We start from the raw sequence: 19,939 nt of genomic DNA, 5'->3' as shown, positions 1-19,939 counted from the left end.
GATGTTAGACCACTCCGTGCTGGAGTATGTCCGGGCAGGGAGTCAGCGTCTCCTGTCAGCATGTCAGCTTGGAAGTTTCTTCTCCTTTGGCTGCCTGGCAAAGATATGGTGCTTATATACCCGAAAGGTACCCTCAGGGGTTCTACCTAGATGTGTCATGGTACTATGGGCATGTCGGCCAAGGATGATAATAGTGGTGACCCTTGTATAGAGTTATTATGCAAAGATGGTAATCCTGCTGTGACACTGAGAATCCTCATGCATAACAAATGAGAAATAAAGAAGAAAACCACACAACATTTATGCAGCGCCTCACTAGGTAAAAGGTCAGCGTCAGACCCGTTATGTAGAACAATGATAAGACAAATGTAGGTAAAAGGTTGTGCAACTACCTAGGCCTATATTGGGGTTCATAACAGGATCTATTGGTGGCAGCAACAGAAGATGAACATTCATGTAGAAACGCCTCCAGAACTTCCAATTCGGGAGAGGTCACTGATTCCCAACTACGGAAACAACAACGGTGGAGGAAAAGCACAAGTGACAAGGACAATTAATCTATTTCGTGCAAATAGTTTATTTAGCATACTCAGAGAAGAACGTGAAGTGTGATCATTTTTATTGACAATTGTGTTAAAATAATAAGGATTGTTGCAGGGAATCTGGTCTGGAACAGAACTATGCTTGGGACCAGAGAGCATCAGCATGAAGAGACTGAGTCACCAAACCACCTCAGTATCTTAAGGCAGAGTCCGACTAGCTACAGCGCCTCACTTGCCCTCCGAACCTTATCAGGGAAACAAGTGAAATTGCACCCCCAGAACACAACACGCTAGACCAACTCAGCGATCGCGGTAACAGGAAACACACTTTCGCTCGCTCACTTGTAATTGTCAACAATAAGATAACCAGAAGACACAAAGAAGGTTAAGAATATTTATTCAAACTATTGTGCTCTGAAATGAAGTATACGTGCCACAATAGAAATTAGACTCATAATGAAAATATTATTGACATGGTTAATGATCGATATACAATCAAAAGCGCTGTCATTTTATAGGTCAGAGTAATCTTACGCAACCTCCCCTGCTTCTAAGGCTAAATGAACATATGAATGATCTCGGGGATTAACGGCAGACTCCGTACCTATGCATGCACAGATGGACGTTCTACATTTCAGCGCACGCAGTGCTATTCTATCAGACCTCTCCTTCCATGTGTCTGTTTTTGGCTCATGTACTCATCTATATGATAGGACATGTGTGCACATAAACAACAGCTGCATTCTTGTGCTATATCTAGGTGCTAGTGCCTGGCCAGAAAGAATAACATGGAGCATTATTGTTTGGCCATGTCGGTTGCACGCAGACCTAACCCCAAGAAAAGAACAGAATGCAAAATCATTTTCAGGTTCCGTGTGAAAGTACAAGCAAGCATGTTTATATAGTAACGTGTGCAAAGAAAAATTAGGCCTATTTGTATTTGTATCTGTTTAAATAGCGCTAGAATCGACCCCTGAAGGGGTATCTCTGCGCTTTAGCAGGACTGTGAGAGGATAGCTAAGTATTCAAAGAGGATCAGCAATGACAGAAAAGAAAAGTCTTAAGCATTTTCCTGAACTGCAAGTGTTCGGAGCATTGTCTTAAGTGGAGCGGGAGTTCATTCCATAAGAGTGGATGCAATAGGAGAGAGCTTTTCCACCTCCTCTGGCCCTTTTTATCCGCGGTACCACCGGAAGGTGTTTGGCACCTGAACGTAGGGATCTAGGGGGAATGTAAGGCAAAAGATTTTCGGCGAGATAGGAGGGTCCCAAGTTGACCAGCGCTTTGTGAATAATACAACAGGTTTTAAACTGAATACGTTGACGGATAGGGAGCCAATGCAATTCCGTAAGAAGGGGCAGTGAAGGGGTCCGAGGTGGAGCATTGAGAACCAGCAGAGCCACCGTGTTCTGCACCACCTGTATTCTGATGAGCAAGGCATAATTTCCCGAGATAAGCAGACCCTTACAGTAGTCCAGGTGACTCAAGACCATCGCCTGGACTATGGTTTTCCGAGCAGAGTCAGGGAGGAGGGGGAAGACTCGCCGAAGCATGCCAATGACATGGAAGCAGGAACCTGCAGTTTGAATTACACGTTCTTTCAGATTGAGATCACGATCAAGGCGGATCCCTAAGTTTTTACAGTGAGTTTAGGGGAAGGGAGAGGGCCCAGATCCGTTGGCCACCAATCCGGTGTCCATAGGAGGGGGGCTTCTCCCATAAGCATGATCTCAGTTTTTCCTACATTCCACTTGGAGGAAGTTACTCCACATCCAGTGTGATAAGGCCCTCATCCTGTTTGAGAAGGCCAGTTGTACCGAGGAAGAACATTTATTGAATGGAAAAAGGAGCTGGGTGTCATCGGCGTATGCTATGGGAATAAACACATACGTCCTCATAAGGTTCACCAAGGGAGCAATATAGATGTTAAAAAGAGTAGGGTTCAAACATGAGCCCTGAGGTACTCCCTTGGTCATACCCACCGGCGCCGATTGATAAGGGCCCAGGTTAACAGTCTGGAAACGGTCCGACAAGAAACTATTCATCCATAACAGAGCTGAACCTCTTAACCCAATTTCCTCCAATCTTCTGAGCAAGACACTATGGGAAATCGTGTCGAACGCCGCGGATAGGTCCAACAGCACCAGAATCGTCGAATGGCCCTTATCTAGGGTCATTCTGATGTTATCCGTTACAGTAAGTAACGCAGGTTCGGTGCTGTATTTGGCCCTAAAACCGGACTGGGAATGATTTAAACATCCAGACAGTTCGACATAGTTCGACAGGTGAGTATTCACATGTTGCTCCATGATCTTGCTCCAGAATGGAAGAAGAGAGATGGGACGAAGGCTAGAGAGAGCTGTCCACGGAATATTAGATTTCTTGCGGATGGGTCTGACCTGGGCAGCCTTCCATTCCTGTGGGACGTATCCCTCTGAAAGAGAGAGATTGATAATAGACTGCACCACGGGGGACAGCTGATTCTCCAAAGATGGAATACATTTAGCTGGAATGTGATCCATAGGAGATCCAGATTTTATGCTATGGATCAGGGTTGTAACCTCTGCTAAGGCGATAGAAGGAAAGCACCCTAACTTATGCTGATTTAGCACTTCCAAATGGTCCAAGATCATAGGAATCTGTGATAGGTTATCAGCTGCTGATATTTTCTCATATATGTGTTCAATCTTCTGGGCAAAGTGTACGGCAAGGTTATCGCACAAATTCTGGGAAGGAGTCTCCAAGCTTTCACATGCTTTTGGATTAGTGAAAGAATGGAGATTTTGGTACAATGTTTTTGAGGAGTTTCTTGCCTGAGTCAGCTGAGACAAAAGGTGCATTTTACGCGCTACCTTTATGTTTTTATGGTAGCTGATCAGGCAAGCACAGTACTTTTCCCTATCTGCCTCATTATGTGATGAGCGCCATGCTCTCCCCAATTTCCTACATAGTTGCTTCTGACTACGCAAGAGGGGTGTAAACCAAGCAGCTTGCGAACGATTCGGGTGGCGCAGACAGGGTTCAAGTGGCGCAAGGTGGTCAATGACTGTAATGACCGCTGAATGAAATGTTGACAGTGCTTCCTCAGTATGGTCTGATACAAGAAAGTGCGGCTTCGTGAATCTACTTTGAAAGTTTTCTGCTGACACCTACTGCCACCGTCTCCGCAGATACGGAACAATTTGATTGGGAGTTTTAAGCTTATAAAGGTACTGGATGTCAAATTCGATAACTGAGCGATCTGACCAGGTGAGTGGTTGAGGAGGTTTGCACTTGATCTTAGAAGAATTAGAGAAAAGAATATCCAAAGTGGGGCCCGCTATATGAGTTGGCCCCTCGTTGAGCTGACACAAACCTAGGAGGGATCGGTCCGCCAGAAAAGTCTGGATGTCAGGGTTATAGTGGCATTCGCTATGTACATTGAAACGAACGTAAGGAATGAGGCAACTTGTTCCAGAGGGATGGGCCTAAGAAGGCAAAGGATCTTCCCCCCATCCGTGATAATTTGATTTTGGGAATAATGAAATTATTAGCGGTTGCTGATCTAAGGACTCTCGAAGGTAAGTAAGGATGCACAAGGTTCCGCAGATATTTAGGAGCAGTTCCAGTTGAAATTTTGTGCATAAAGCATAGGGATTTGAACCTAATCCTATTTTCAATTTTCAACCAATGAAGGTCACGGATGTATTTAGTAGTGGGGCAGGACATAGGGATTTTGAAAAGAAGTCTCGCCGCTGCGTTTTGTACTAATTGCAGCCTTCTGGTTGTAGCTTTCTTTGCCCCTAGGTACAGCACATTACTATAATCTAGCCTTGAAGTAATCAAGGCATTGATGACAGTTTTTTTGGTGCCATCAGGGAGCATCCAGCAGATCTTCTTTAGCCATTTTAAGACTGCAAAACATGTAGCAGAAGTCTTAACGGCTTGCTGGTGCATATCTAAAGATTCGTCAATGATGACTCCCAAGTTACGTGCCTGTGAAACAGGTATAGGAGGAGGGCCCATTTCAGATGGCCAATGTTGTGGTCCCCAGGCCTCTCTATTTTTTCCAAGAATAATTAGCTCCGTTTTCTCGCCGTTAAGCTTAAGAAAATTATCCTGCATCCATCCAGCGATCTTACCTAACCCTAATTTTAGCATGGAAGGATGGTTACTTTCGGCTGAAGAAAGAGAGAAAAGGAGCTGTGAGTCGTCAGCATATGAAAACATATTCAAACCTGTCTCCTCAACTAATCTCGCAAGAGGACTCATATACAAATTAAAAAGCAGTGGACTTAAAATTGAGCCCTGTGGTACTCCATGTTTAAGAAGTAAAGTCTCACAGCAGGCAGACTGAGAAAAAACTTGAAACGTACGATTGCTTAACAGTGACTCAATCCAATTTATGGCTGCGCCATGAATACCTATGGAGGAGAGTGTTCGTAACAGCACCACATGTGAAACAGTGTCGAACGCGGCACTCAGGTCTAATAATATGAGTGCCACAGTTTCTCCTCTGTCTATCATGGCGCGGATGTTTTCTGTCACTCCAAGCAACGTCGTTTCCGTAGAAAAACCTACACGGAATCCAGATTGTTGTAAAGGAAGGAGATCGTGTGTTTTTATGAATTCCGACAGCACCTGATGCACGTGCTTTTCCAAAATTTTTGAAAAGATAGGCAGAAGAGATATTGGTCTAAAGTTGGAGGGCATATTTGGATCTGCTCCAGCCTTCTTCAACAATGGGTGGACCATAGCATGCTTCCATTCTGCTGGAACGTATGCTTCCTGAAGAGAGGCATTAAGTAGATCTGTAATGAACGTCAATACATTTCTATTCAATTGTTTTAGGACAGAGCAGGGTAAGGGGTCCTTTGGTGAGCCGGATTTGATCGTATTTAGTAAATTGATAACCATGTCGGCATTTAGCGGTGGCCAACATTCTAAGGTTGCATGTCTTTTGTCAATGGCACAAGAGTCCAACTCTTTGGAAGCATCGCCAACTTCCATAATTGGATCACCAGAAATGATCGTATTAAGCTGATGTTGATCTTTTTGTGCGAGCTCTATGCCCTTATGAATTTTGTCCACTTTGTTGACAAAGAAGGAAGCTAACTGGTCGCACTGTTTTTTGTTTAAATCGGGTGGTTTTTGAACAGTGTTAGATCCTGCAAGCTCTTTTACAACATTAAACAATGTTTTTGATTTTTTTAACGCCTCCGTAATTGTCATACAGACATAATCTGTTTTTGCTCTTCTACATAACATCTGATAGTGCGTCAATTTAGATTTATAAGTTTGTTTTGCTTCCAGGGAATAGGTTTTCCGCCAATTGCGTTCCGCACTTTTGCATTTCGTTTTTTCTTCCGTTAGAGTGTCATTAAACCAAGGGGCAGGAGGATGACGGGTGTGGCCTCTTAATTTTGTTTTAGGTAGGCAAGAATCAATGGCTGTCATGAGCCAATTCTGTTTGGTTCATGTACTCATTTTTATGATAGGACATGTGTGCACATAAACAACAGCTGCATTCTTGTGTTATATCTAGGTGCTAGTGCCTGGCCAGAAAGAATAACATGGGGCATTATTGTTTGGCCATGTCGGTTGCACGCAGACCTAATCCCAGGAAAAGAACAGAATGCAAAAACATGTGCAGGTTCCGTGTGAAAGTACAAGCAAGCATGTTTATATGGTAATGTGTGCAAAGAAAAATGAGGCCTATTTGTGTTTGTATCTGTTTATATAGCGCTAGAATCGACCCCTGAAGGGGTATCTCTGCGCTTTAGCAGGACTGTGAGAGGATAGCTAAGTATTCAAAGAGGATCAACAATGACAGAAAAGAAACGTCTTAAGCATTTTCCTGAACTGCAAGTGTTCGGAGCATTGTCTTAAGTGGAGCGGGAGTTGATTCCATAAGAGTGGATGCAATAGGAGAGAGCTTTTCCACCTCGTCTGGCCCTTTTTATCCGCGGTACCACCAGAAGGTGTTTTGCACCTGAACGTAGGGATCTAGGGGGAATTTAAGGCAAAAGATTTTCGGCGAGATAGGAGGGTCCCAAGTTGACCAGCGCTTTGTGAATAATACAACAGGTTTTAAACTGAATACGTTGACGGATAGGGAGCCAATGCAATTCCGTAAGAAGGGGCAGTGAAGGGGTCCGAGGTGGAGCATTGAGAACCAGCCGAGCCACCGTGTTCTGCACCACCTGTATTCTGATGAGCAAGGCATCATTTCCCGAGATAAGCGGACCGTTACAGTAGTCCAGGTGACTCAAGACCATCGCCTGGACTATGGTTTTCCGAGCAGAGTCAGGGAGGAGGGGGAAGTCTCGGCGCAGCATGCCAATAACATGGAAGCAGGAACCTGCAGTTTGAATTACATGTTCTTTCAGATTGAGATCACGATCAAGGCGGATCCCTACATTTTTAACAGTGAGTTTAGGGGAAGGGAGAGGGCCCAGATCCGTTGGTCACCAATCCGGTGTCCATAGGAGGGGGGCTTCTCCCATAAGCATGATCTCAGTTTTTCCTACATTCCACTGGAGGAAGTTACTCCACATCCAGTGTGATAAGGCCCTCATCCTGTTTGAGAATGCCAGTTGTACCGAGGAAGAACATTTATTGAATGGAAAAAGGAGCAGGGTGTCATCGGCGTATGCTATGGGAATAAACACATACGTCCTCATAAGGTTGGCCGAGGGAGCAATATAGATGTTAAAAAGAGTAGGGGTCAAACATGAGCCCTGAGGTACTCCCTTGGTCATACCCACCGGCACGATTGATAAGGGCCCAGGTTAACAGTCTGGAAACGGTCCGACAAGAAACTATTCATCCATGACAGAGCTAAACCCAATTTCCTCCAATCTTCTGAGCAAGACACTATGGAAAATCGCGTCGAACGCCGCGGATAGGTCCAACAGCACCAGAATCGTCGAATGGCCCTTATCTAGGGTCATTCTGATGTTATCCGTTACAGTAAGTAACGCAGGTTCGGTGCTGTATTTGGCCCTAAAACCGGACTGGGAATGATCTAAACATCCAGACAGTTCGACATAGTTGGACGGGTGAGTATTCACATGTTTCTCCATGATCTGCTCCAGAATGGAAGAGGAGAGACGGGACGAAGGTTAGCGAGAGCTGTCCACGGAAAATTAGATTTCTTGCTTATGGGTCTGACCTGGGCAGCCTACCATTCCTGTGGGACGTATCCCTCTGAAAGAGAGAGATTGATGCACCATGGGGGACAGCTGATTCTCCAAAGATGGAATACATTTAGCTGGAATGTGATCCATAGGAGATCCAGATTTCATGCTATGGATCAGGGTTGTAACCTCTGCTAAGGTGATAGAAGGAAAGCACTCTAACTTATGCTGATTTATCACTTCCATATGGTCCAAGGTCATAGGAATCTGTGATAGGTTATCAGCTGCTGATATTTTCTCATATATGTGTTCAATCTTCTGGGCAGAGTGTACGGCAAGGTTATTGCACAATTTCTGGGAAGGAGTCTCCAAGCTTTCACATGCTTTTGGATTAGTGAAAGAATAGAGCTTTTGGTACAATGTTTTTGAGGAGTTGCTTGCCTGAGTCAGCTGAGACAAAAGGTGCATTTTACGCGCTACCTTTATGTTTTTATGGTATCTGATCAGGCAAGCACAGTACTTTTCCCTATCTGCCTCATTATGTGATAAGCGCCATGCTCCTTCCAATTTCCTACATAGTTGCTTCTGACTACGCAAGAGGGGTGTAAACCAAGCAGCTTGCGGACGATTCGGGTGGCTCAGACAGGGTTCAAGTGGCGCAAGGTGGTCAATGACTGTAATGACCGCTGAATGACATTTTGACAGTGCTTCCTCAGTATGGTCTGATACAAGAAAGTGCGGCTTCGTGAATCTACTTTGAAAGTTTTCTGCTGACACCTTCTGCCACTGTCTCCGCAGATATGGTACAATTTGATTGGGAGTTTTAAGCTTATTAAGGTACTGGATGTCAAATTCGGTAACTGAGTGATCTGACCAGGTGAGTTGTTGAGGAGGTTTGCACTTTATCTTAGAAGAATTAGAGAAAAGAATATCCATTATAGGCCTATCTAATCTGATCATTTCATATCCCTCTGGTATGTCTAGAGTTATGGCGGGGACCGAATGAGGTTTCATCCAGGTTTCAGTGAAAAAGTCTTCAATCGAATGTTTTGGCAGAAAGCTAATGTTGCACAGCATATTTTTCCACACTTTGTGAGAGGTCTTTGGGTGGAGATCACTTGAGCATCTGGCTCGGTCAAAAGTTGTTTGAAAATGACAGCCTCGGCAAGAGAAAGGCCCTTCGGGGCATGGCCAGGACTCAATCTTACAGTTATGAGGTAGTCTGGTGTGTTGATTCACCAGCAGCTCTTGTCTGGTATATAATAATTGTGTAGAATGGCTGTGTTCTGTAGGAGAATGACCAGGGTCCCTGGCTCCTGGCAGCGTTCTGGAGCGGACGGGCGCAGACGTGCTTGCCTTTGGCGTGCCGTCGGCGCGCGTCCGATGCGATACATTCTGCATGCCCCTTTTCTAGTGGGGCCCAGTCTGAAAACTAGACCGCCAACCGCCGCCCGGAAGTTACCATTTCCTTCCAACAAAACAATTGACCTAGTTCTTTTGGCAATTTACATCCAGATCTGTGAACACATATGGATCGTCAAATAATCACTCCAACCACACCTCTAACTCTAGAGATTGTTACCGTGTCCCAATCTATTGCCATAATAAAAAGTAGCCATACTCTGATCAACACATTTACAAACAGCACAGGACTAACATTCACCAGAAGGACAACAATAGAAAATGTGTGAATAGCTAGATGGCACCTCACGGGCACACCACCAATGGGACCCCTGGTTGGTACTCACCAGGATGGCCCTGTTCTCATCATCGGTGCCACCTAGCTTAACGTAAACGTGTCCGAAACCCAAAGGAAAGAAGACAGTGAATGGTGCAGTGTACACAAACTTATATGTGACAAGGACTAACAACATTCAACATATAACAAAAAGGTTACTGTGCAAACAAGACACAAATATTTTTTCCTCGCATTCCCTTGTTGCAAACAGTAAACACATATACATAAAAAGGAGAGATGTGAATACTACCTATCGATTCACACTCTGCTTACAGCCGACATGTTTCATTGCCTTGGTCTTTATCAGGAAATTTCTTCAGGGCAAAATAATGAGCTGCCACTGCCAAAAACACTGTGCTTTGAGTGATCCTTTCTCCCTTCAGTACTTTATCTGTCCCCAGATAAAGTACTGAGGGGAGAAAGGATCACATCCACCGCTGGGGGTTGTCACCTGACATTGAAAGTTTTTCCTCTTGGATGGTATGAGAGAAAAACTGGCCAACAGGGTAATTATTATCCATTACTTTGTGATGTTTAATGTCGCTGTTGTGTCTCACACACAGGGGAACAGCAGGCAGTCCCTCATATATGTGCATTTATTTTGATTTACAGCACCAAAAGAACTAGGTCAATTGTTTTGTTGACTTACTGAGTGGAGGGCGCCCTAGTTCTGTTTTTCCCTCTTGACTCCTATTGTATGTGCGCACCATTTCCTTCCACACAAACGGGATTAAGACCCGCGGTGGACCGGGGAAGGGAGACCGGCACGGAGCACAGGTCAATATGAGCAAGAGTCAGGTAATGTGCACAAACAATATGTGCACAGTTAGGTTAACATAGGGAAAACTAAAATGTCCCATGCAGGAAACACATGACAGGAAGAAAGGTTAGGTTTCACTTCCACGGGTGAAAAAATATTTTCACATGCACTTGGAAAAAAGAAGAGTTGTTTCTAAAAACGAAAGTGTTCAACAATGCAAATTTGTGCTGTTGTGGGCGTACATCGCATTTCTAAGCAGAGTTCTGCCCATCTGCAAGCAACAGCCATATGGCGTGAGGGAGGGGGTCAGGTCACGGAACATGTGCCCTCTGAATACACCATCTGGCATTTGATCTCAGTGTTTGAATGCACGGCAAATGTGAAGAGATAAGAACAAGATTTACAGGCCTGTTTACAAAAATTGAATGGAGTGAGTGAAAACAGGACAGATTGTGTGAACTGCAGTTCAACAAAGTGAAAAAGTCGTTCCTAAAAACGAGGCTAAAATGAAACCAATGGATTGATATAGTGATTGCCCCATGCTCTCGGGGAGGACTAAACACAGGAAAAGGCATGACGCAAGCATGCCATGGACAAATGGGGAGAAAGACGAGAAGGAGAGCCATGATGGAGCCAGCAAATGGGAAGCCTATGGGCGGGCTGAAGCCTAAAAAGTATATGCATCATGTCTCGAAGAGGTAGCACAGGCTTTGTCTAGCTGAGACCTAGAAATCACTCTTTCTGGATCAAGATCTAGCTTTCTGGAAACTGCATGTGGACCCCTCGCAATTTGGGACCCTCCCTGCATGCCATTATTTCACTTTTACAGCAACGTTATTGGTGGCATGGTTTGTATCAGCAAACTCACCGTTATGTCCTATATTGTGACATTTGTCAACAGATTAAGTTTTCTACTGTGTCCCGTCCAACTGAGACACAGCCCTTTCGTTCAAATCAGCCATTTGGCTGTGTTTATCTTGACCATTGCGGTCCCCTTGTTTCTGATAATGCATGTTACTCAATGACATCCATGGGGGTGCAGGTGCAACTTTCATCTCCATATAGGCCCGAGGGTAATTTTGTTGTGGAGCCAATGAACTGTGAGTTAAAGCAGTCTTTAAAGGCAAAGGTATTAGGTACGGGACATGGCTGGTTGACTCATAGGGGGTCAACGTGCACTTAACAACCTCCCTAAAAGATTTCTGGGTGGGTGGAGCCCATATGAAATGATCTTTGGCATCAAGATGTATATTCTAGACCTTTCGTGGTCTAAACAGTATGGCGGCAGCCACAACCTATGACAAAGATAATCACTGTACTGTCTTGCAGAATCTACAAAAATGTTGTTACACCATATGGCCGATTCTAAATAATATGCCTAGAAGTGTCCCACTACAGAATGTTGTTTTGTAGCAGTTAAACACCATCCTCCCTGCTTCTCCCCGGCCACCGGAGGGAAACGTCGAGTCTTCAGTTGACCTGGTACCTGTTACATCTACTTCCATTCCACGATTGAAATAGTTTATTCTGATCCACCCCTCAAGACCCCTTCGAATGTGCGAGCTTCTAGTTCTTATTAGGAATCACAGCGTCCTCTATTCCAACTGAGTTTTTCAGGCTACTATATTGATCAAGATAAATATACTTCCCACAGTTTTTCATTGTCCTCGGTTTTGCATCCCCTCCAGTGCCGATTTGGGTTTGAATCTCCTGGTTGAAACGCACATATCTGGTTCCACAGTAGAGATATATATCTGGATAGTGCTCTCCAAGGTACTTCTGTTCATACTGATTGGATTTGTGACGGATTTCGATTAATGGCCATTCCCCCTCAGATTGCTCTTTGTGGAACGTGTGGACGAGCTGTTGGTTCCACATTCATCCTCGCATAGAATTAAAAGAGACTATACCCTTGCCAACATTTCAGCGCTCCCAGTCACTGATGGAATTGTATTGGATAAAGTACCATTTGATGTGTTTGGTCCAATGGACACCCTTCAGATACCCAATGTATTCAGGGTTTCCATGGGTGATGTTATAATGCCTTGGTTGCAATCGGATGATTGGGATGTTGATACTATACATTTGATGTTTTCAGAAGTACAATATTACACTGTTTTTGAATCTGAAGATTTCTTTTTGAATTCTGCTAACTATGCTGAGTTGTTCTGTTATCAACATTATGGACATCATTTTCTTCATAGAGCTAATGGACAGCTTCCCCATTATAACTATACTCAATGGGAGCATTGCCCAACTCCACCTCAGGTTAGCTCCGAAACACACAAGATAAAATATACATATTTCACGAGTTATGACGCTTCGGACCAAAGATCATACTATTTTAAATTGGTTCTCGCTACTTAAAAAAATATCTGCTTTCTTAAACTAAGTTACTATATACCGCCTTGACAACCTAGTCCTGAAAGTCTTAGATAATTGGAAGGATAATGTTGACTTGAAATCTATTTGGGGCACTAAGTCCTGGCAAGTCCAAGGTACAGAATCTCTATTTCATGCATGTCTGATTCCCAGACAAATTATTTTTCTGAATGACACTGTCCAGCAAACAACTTTTCTGGGACTGGCAAAAATTAATCCTAATATTCCATCACTAGCCCCCTTCCTGATTGGCAGTTTTACACGCATTATACTGAAGAGCCAATTAAATGGTATTATACAAAGCGGTACCTTTAATTCTTCAATCATGCTCTGGGTGAGTGGTTATTATGGCCAATAGACACAGATGTTTGTCACTCTTGTTTTTTAAACACAACATCTGAATTCAAATTAAATAGACCTGGTCACCAATATTCACAAGCCATACACTCTAACACTGTAACAGCATATTCTGTGGGTAAATTGTATCAACAGCGATTAATTTACACTTTATCTGCAGTGAAACAACATATTTCCCTCAAGTCCGAAGAATTTGATCTATCTGAAATCCTTTTGGGTCCAAAATCACCAAGTTCTAAATTATTTGTTTATGTTGCTTACAATGAACTTTGGAAATTGTTGCAACTGGCACCTGCAGTACGTTTACGTCAAATTGACCAGGATAATTTAGATATTGCTGTGGTGGACAACATTAATACATTGTCACCTCGTATTCATACTTTGGTTAATATTGTATCATCTGTAATTGATATTGTGCAAAATTGTATCATGGTCAGAATCAACGTAATGTCAATGTTAAAGTTAAAATCACTTGTAAAGCGCAAACTGATACCCAAGGGTGTCCTGACTGTCAGGATCAGTCATCTCCCCAGGAGAAAAGGCTTTTCAGTACGCGTAATTAGCCTCAAGGCATATTTGAAGGCAAGGAGAGCTTATTCAGTTCTTAAAAGCAGAAGGAAAAGCAACCCCAAGATGGCCGCCGGGAAACGATCTTTGAGTCAGCTTACTAGTGCTCAGGTAGCTAATTGCCAGGTAAAGCGCCCACATTAGCGCGCACTTCACCTGAGATTCGACGAAGATAGGACGTGCTTCAGGGTTGCGCCGGGAAAGGTAAAGAGAAAGATACTTTTGTCGAGAAATTGTTTTTTTGAAGCGTTTTGTCGCACGATGAGTGCCGGAGTTGAGTGTGAGCAGCAAAGTTCATTCCAGCAGTCAGTAAGAGTTTTGCAGTATCGTTTGGGGCGATATTTGAAGGTAACTGGTGAGCCTGCCAGTTTTCAGTTGTTGCACATTGCTATAGTGAATGGTATTTAAGACAACAGTAGCAGATGTAAATATTTCCTGAGAAAATTCAGAGCAGGGAGGTTTGGCTAGTGTGTTCCTTAGTATTTCGGGAGTCCAGTAGAAGCACACATCAGAGCATACATGTACATAGGTGTTAAAGGTTAAAACTTACCAGAGTAGGAGTTGAAGTAAAAGCTGAGTCTTCTTAACTTTAGGTGAGAGAAACCTAGGAATAATAAGAAAGAAAAATAAATAAAGAAATGCAGTGACAAAGAATAAACAATTGTTTAATGTACAGTTACATTAAGCCAGTAACAAGGAAGAAGACAACTAAACAATAGAAGAGAGGCATGGGTCACAGGAGAACTGAGTATGTACACCAAGAATAATTTATTTAAGATAAATGTTTAGAGTCAGATAAGTTGTTTATGAACATTTCTTTTGCAGTTCACTTCAGCTAAAACAAAGAACTGTAAGAAAAGAAGAAGGGTCTAGACGTTGAAGGAAGAACCAGTGAATATCCTGAGGCTCTCTTCTCTGTCCCATCCCCTTTCCCCCCTGTGGTTTTGTGGTTGCTCACGTGAGTTATACGTGCGTGCCCAGAAATTGCAGAGGGGCGTTGGGAACTGCCTCCATTCTGCTCCTGTGCATAATAGGTGAAAGACACCCTCTGACACTAGTGCTGCCTACCATCATTCAAATTAAGCATAAAAAGAGACCAGGATTACACGTTAAAAAGCCATGTTTTTAAGGCTCTCCTGAAAGAGAACAAGTCAGTACTGTTCCTAGAGCAACATAGATCAATTATGCAATTTAGCTGGACATTACAAACACTTAAGAAAGGTCGCGTACCTTGGCATTATCTCAACAGTACCGCTTTGTTCTTACCCTTTTATTGACACAAACACAGCAATCAATGGCAATGAAAGATGCTGGTTACACTGTTACACATAGAGAAGCTTGAACAACTCCCCTTCACTGTAGCGGCAACGCCATCAGCAGTGTTGTTAATACACGGGGGTCTCTCATTGCCCATCTCAACCTTTCCGTTCAATGCCTACATGAAACACTTCCCCATAGGTAGATACGAACCCCTCGGGAGCAGCTATATACATGAGATATGGTCCTTGCCCTTTGCCTGTCGTTGTCAACATGCTGAAAGAGACGTTTTTCTTACAGAACATGAGTGTAACTCGCCTGTTGGTCGTCATTCCCTTGGATGTCAACATGTTAAAATTCACAGCGCCTGTAATGTTTCGACCCCCAATTTGACATGAATTGTAAAAGAAACTCCAGTTCCTGTAATAATTTCCACTATAAATTTGCTTTTGAGTGGAAGCTATTTAGTCCTTAATAATCAGGACTGCTGCGGAATGCGGTTGGGTATTCCGTATGTGGTGTCTGTTTCTCAGATAGTCACAAGCTGCAACAATGTCCTGTTTATCCCCTCAGATGGGAATGTAGATAGCTCTATATGGCCTTCAATTCCAACTTTGAAAAACAGATTTCAATAAGCTAATCAAACTCAAAGTGTTATTGTTTCAGTAAGAAGAGGTTCTCAAGTCGGCTCGCGATACCTTAGATTGGCAGGTGTGAAGAACTTCCAGTGAAATACAGCCATTATTAAATACAAATCTCTTCCTATATTTCAGTGAACTGATACACCAAATATTTAACGTTTCTGATATCACGGGCCAGGCGCACTATTTTAAACTCGTGGGCTCCAGCATTGTGACATCTTTTAAAACTATTTTGGAGTAACCCTGCTTATATACATTCTATTTTTTCCAGCGTGTTCGGTGGCTTACCGCTGCTCCTCATTGCCTCACCTCCTCTTCACCCAGCTGGACAGGCCTCACTTCTTCTGCAACCCCTGACTAAGCCTCATCTCCTTTGTACCCACTGGACAGGCCTCACCTCCTTCACAACCCCTCGGAGAGGTCTCACTTCCCTCCGCACCCATCAGACTGGCCACACCTCCTTCGTAATCCCATGGACAAGCCCCACCTCCTTTGCACCCCCATGGAAAGGTCTTACCTCTTCTACAGCCTCCCTGGACTGGCCTCACCTCCTTTGCCCTCCCCTGGACAGGCCTCACTGTCTCACTGCCTCTGCACCTCCCTGGACATGGTTATCCTTGTTTGCGACCCAGTGGACAAGATTCATATCCTCTGCACCCCACTAGACAGACCTCACCTCTCCCGGGCCCTCATGGACAGGCCTCCCCTCCTCTGCAGCCCCCCCATGACTGGCCTCCCCTCCTCTGCAGCCCCCTGGACAGGCCTCACCTCCTTTGCACCCTTCGGACAGGCCTCACCACCTCTGCACCCCCTGGACAGGCATCACCTCTTCTGAGCCCCCCTGGACAGGCATCACTTCCTCTGAGCCCCCATGGACAGTCTCACCCCCTCTGCAGACCATCTGAACAAGCCTCACCTCCCCCTAAGCCCCATGGAGAGGCCTCATCTCCTTTGCTACTCCGGGAAAGGCCTCACCTCCTCTGCTTTTCCCAGGACAGACCTCACCTACTCTGCTCCCCCTTGGACAGGACTCTTGCCCCCTGCACCCCTGTAAGTAGGCCTCACCTCTTCTGCACCCCCCGGAAAGGACTCACCTACTCTGCACTACCCAGACTGGTCTCACTCCTCTTTAACCCCCAGACAGGAGTCATCTACTCTGTACCCCCATAGAAAAGGTCTCACTTCATCTGCAGCCCCCGAAGTGACCTACTCTGCACCCCCCTGGGCAGGCCTCACCTTCTTGCACCCCCATGGACCGGCCTCGTCTCCTCTTCACCCCATGGACCGGCCTCACCTCCTCTGCACCCCGGGACAGGCCTCTCCTCCTCTGTACCCCTGGACAGGACTCACCTTCTCTGCACCCCTGACCAGGCCTCTCCTCCTCTGCACCCCTGGACAGGCCTCTCCTCCTCTGCACCCCTGGACAGGCCTCACCTCCTCTGCACCCCTGGACAGGCCTCTCTTCCTCTGCACTTCTTGACATGCCTCACCTCCTCTGGGCTCCTGGACAGGCCTCTCCTCCTCTGACCCCTGGACAGGACTCAACTCCTCTGGACAGGCCTCACCTCCTCTCCTCCTCTGGACAGGCCTCACCTCCTCTGCACCCGTGGACAGGACTCACCTCCTCTGTGGCCCCTGGACAAGCCTCTCCTCCTCTGCACCTCTTGACATGCCTCACCTCCTCTGGACACCTTGACAGGCCTCTCCTCCTCTGACTCCTGGACAGCACTCAACTTCTCTGGACAGGCCTCACCTCCTCTCCTCCTCTGGACAGGCCTCTCCTCCTCTGGACAGGCCTCACCTCCTCTGCACCCCTGGACAAGCCTCTCCTCCTCTGCACCCCTGGACAGGCCTCTCCTCCTCTGCACCCCTGGACAGGCCTCACCTCCTCTGCACCTATGGACAGGCCTCACCTCCTCTGCACCCCTGGACAGGCCTCGCCACCTCTGCACCCCTGGACAGGCCTCACCACCTCTGCACCCCTGGACAGGTCTCACCTCCTCTGCCCCCCTGGAAGGGCCTCTTCTCATCTGCACCCCTGGACAGTCCTCACCTCCTCTGCATCCCTGGACAGTCCTCTCCTCCTCTCCTCCTCTGGACAGGCCTCACCTCCTCTGCACCCTTGGAGAGGCCTGTCCAGGGGAGGGGCAGAGGAGGTGAGGCCTCATCCTCTGCACCCCTGGACAGGCCTCACCTCCTCTCCTCCTCTGGACAGGCCTCGCCACCTCTGCACCCCTGGACAGGTCCTCTGCATCCCTGGACAGTCCTCTCCTCCTCTCCTCATCTGGACAGGCCTCACCTCCTCTGCACCCCTGGAGAGGCCTGTCCAGGGGAGGGGAAGAGGAGGTGAGGCCTCCTCCTCTGCACCCCTGGACAGTCCTCACCTCCTCTGCACCCCTGGACAGGCCTCACCTCCTCTGCCCCCTGGACAGGCCTCACCTCATCTGCACCCCTGGACTGTCCTCACCTCCTCTGCACCTCTGGGCAGGCCTCACCTTCTCTCCTCTTCTGGACAGGCCTCACCTCCTCTGCACCCCTGGACAGGCCTCACCTCCTCTGCCCCTCCTCTGGACTCGTCCTCTGCACCCCTCGACAGGCCTCACCTCCTCTGGACAGACCTCTCCTCCTCTGTCCCTCCTCTGGACAGGCCTCACCTCCTCTGCACCTCTGGACAGGCCTCACCTCCTCTGCACCCCTGGACAGGCCTCACCTCCTCTGCCCCTCCTCTGGACTCGTCCTCTGCACCCCTCGACAGGCCTCACCTCCTCTGGACAGACCTCTCCTCCTCTGCACCCTCCTCTGGACAGGCCTCACCTCCAGTGCACCCCTGGACAGGCCTCACCTCCTTTGCACCTCCTCTGGACAGGCCTCTCCTCCTCTGCCCCTCCTCTGGACAGGCCTCTCCTCCTCACCTCCCCTGGACAGGCCGCTCCTCCTCTCCTCCTCTGGACAGGCCTCTCCTCCTCTGCTCCTCCTCTGGACAGGCCTCTCCTCCTCTGACCCTCCTCTGGGCAGGCCTCTCCTCCTCTGCTCCTCCTCTGGACAGGCCTCTCCTCCTCTCCTCCTCTGGACAGGCCTCTCCTCCTCTGCCCCTCCTCTGGACAGGCCTCTCCTCCTCACCTCCCCTGGACAGGCCGCTCCTCCTCTCCTCCTCTGGGCAGGCCTCTCCTCCTCTCCTCCTCTGGACAGGCCTCTCCTCCTCTGCCCCTCCTCTGGACAGGCCTCTCCTCCTCTGGACAGGCCTCGCCTCCTCTCCTCCTCTGGACAGGCCTCTCCTCCTCTGCCCCTCCTCTGGACAGGCCTCTCCTCCTCTGCCCCTCCTCTGGACAGGCCTCTCCTCCTCTGCCCCTCCTCTGGACAGGCCTCTCCTCCTCTCCTCCTCTGGACAGGCCTCTCCTCCTCTGCACCCCTGGACAGGCCTCTCCTCCTCTCCTACTCTGGACAGGCCTCTCCTCCTCTCCTCCTCTGGACAGGCCTCTCCTCCTCTGCCCCTCCTCTGGACAGGCCTCTCCTCCTCTCCTCCTCTGGACAGGCCTCTCCTCCTCACCTCCTCTGGACAGGCCTCTCCTCCTCTCCTCCTCTCCTCCTCTGGACAGGCCTCTCCTCCTCTGCCCCTCCTCTGGACAGGCCTCTCGGTGATGGATTCTCTTTAAGGACAGAGGAGCCCAGAGTTCATTCCTCCCCATTCAGCGCCTCTGACTCCGCCCTGAGCCTCGGTGCGCTATGCACAGGCTCCGAAGAGAGACACTGCTCCCCTGGACCTGCCCAGAGCCCTGGATGCAGCTGTGACTCGAGGCGCTTTAATCCCAGGGTCACTGCAGCATTGTTCAAACCCTCAGTTTAAAGCTCACTCCGGATACGAGGCGCTGCACACTGACAGGTGTCACTCAAAGTGATGGAATGACAGAAATGTCCTGATTCAGCCCCGGGCCCTGATCGCTTCAATTAATGATCCATCTCCAAAAAAGTGACCTTTGACCCTGGAGTGCCCCCTCCTGGAGGGGGCAGATCTCTGCTGTGTCCTGGGAGGGTGACACTGCACCCTCTGCACCCCACTAATGTCTGTCCCTCTGGGGGGGGGGGGGGGTCACACTGTGTGTGTCTCTTCTCGTGAATAACTTGTGATAATAAATGTTTAATCCGAGGCGCCTCGACTCCCCCCCCCCCCCCCCCCCCGCCTCGTTCACCTCAATATATACAGAATAAAACACCCCCTGGGGACTGTTGCTGCCTCTCCCTGGGGTCCCTGTAGAAGGTTAGGAGGGGCCCCTCTGCTTCTGTATGAGAGAGGGGCCCCTCTGCTTCTGTATGAGGGAGGGGGCCCCTCTGCTTCTGTATGAGGGAGGGGCCCCTCTGCTTCTGTATGAGGGAGGGGCCCTCTGCTCCTGTATGAGGGAGGGGCCCCTCTGCTCCTGTATGAGGGAGGGGCCCCTCTGCTTCTGTATGAGGAATGGGCCCCCTGCTCTGTATGAGGGAGGGACCCCTCTGCTCCTGTATGAGGGAGGGGACCCTTTGCTCCTGTATGAGGGAGGGGCCCCTCTGCTCCTGTATGAGGGAGGGGCCCCTCTGCTCCTGTA

At 47.6% G+C, this 19,939-nt stretch overlaps 1 protein-coding gene across 2 annotated transcripts in view; it reads right to left on the bottom strand.

Moving 5' to 3' along the window:
* LOC144808861 (uncharacterized) overlaps positions 1–19,065 on the bottom strand; it is a 102,109-nt gene extending 83,044 nt beyond the window's left edge. Inside the window, exons 1-3 of one of the 2 annotated variants that reach the window (XM_078673678.1) lie at positions 18,834–19,065; positions 16,909–16,955; positions 14,015–14,068 (exon numbers count right to left, since the gene is read on the bottom strand). The gene's annotated coding sequence lies outside the window, so the exon portion shown is untranslated. Of the gene's footprint in view, positions 1–14,014; positions 14,069–16,908; positions 16,956–18,274; positions 18,632–18,833 lie in introns of those variants that run through there. The other variant, XM_078673670.1, reaches the window with a different exon arrangement.
* Between the last annotated feature and the right edge of the window lie 874 nt (positions 19,066–19,939).

This window comes from Lissotriton helveticus, chromosome 1_1, assembly GCF_964261635.1.
Source record: "Lissotriton helveticus chromosome 1_1, aLisHel1.1, whole genome shotgun sequence".
NCBI classification, from domain to species: domain Eukaryota; kingdom Metazoa; phylum Chordata; class Amphibia; order Caudata; family Salamandridae; genus Lissotriton; species Lissotriton helveticus.
This window is presented reverse-complemented; position numbering and strand designations above follow the sequence as displayed.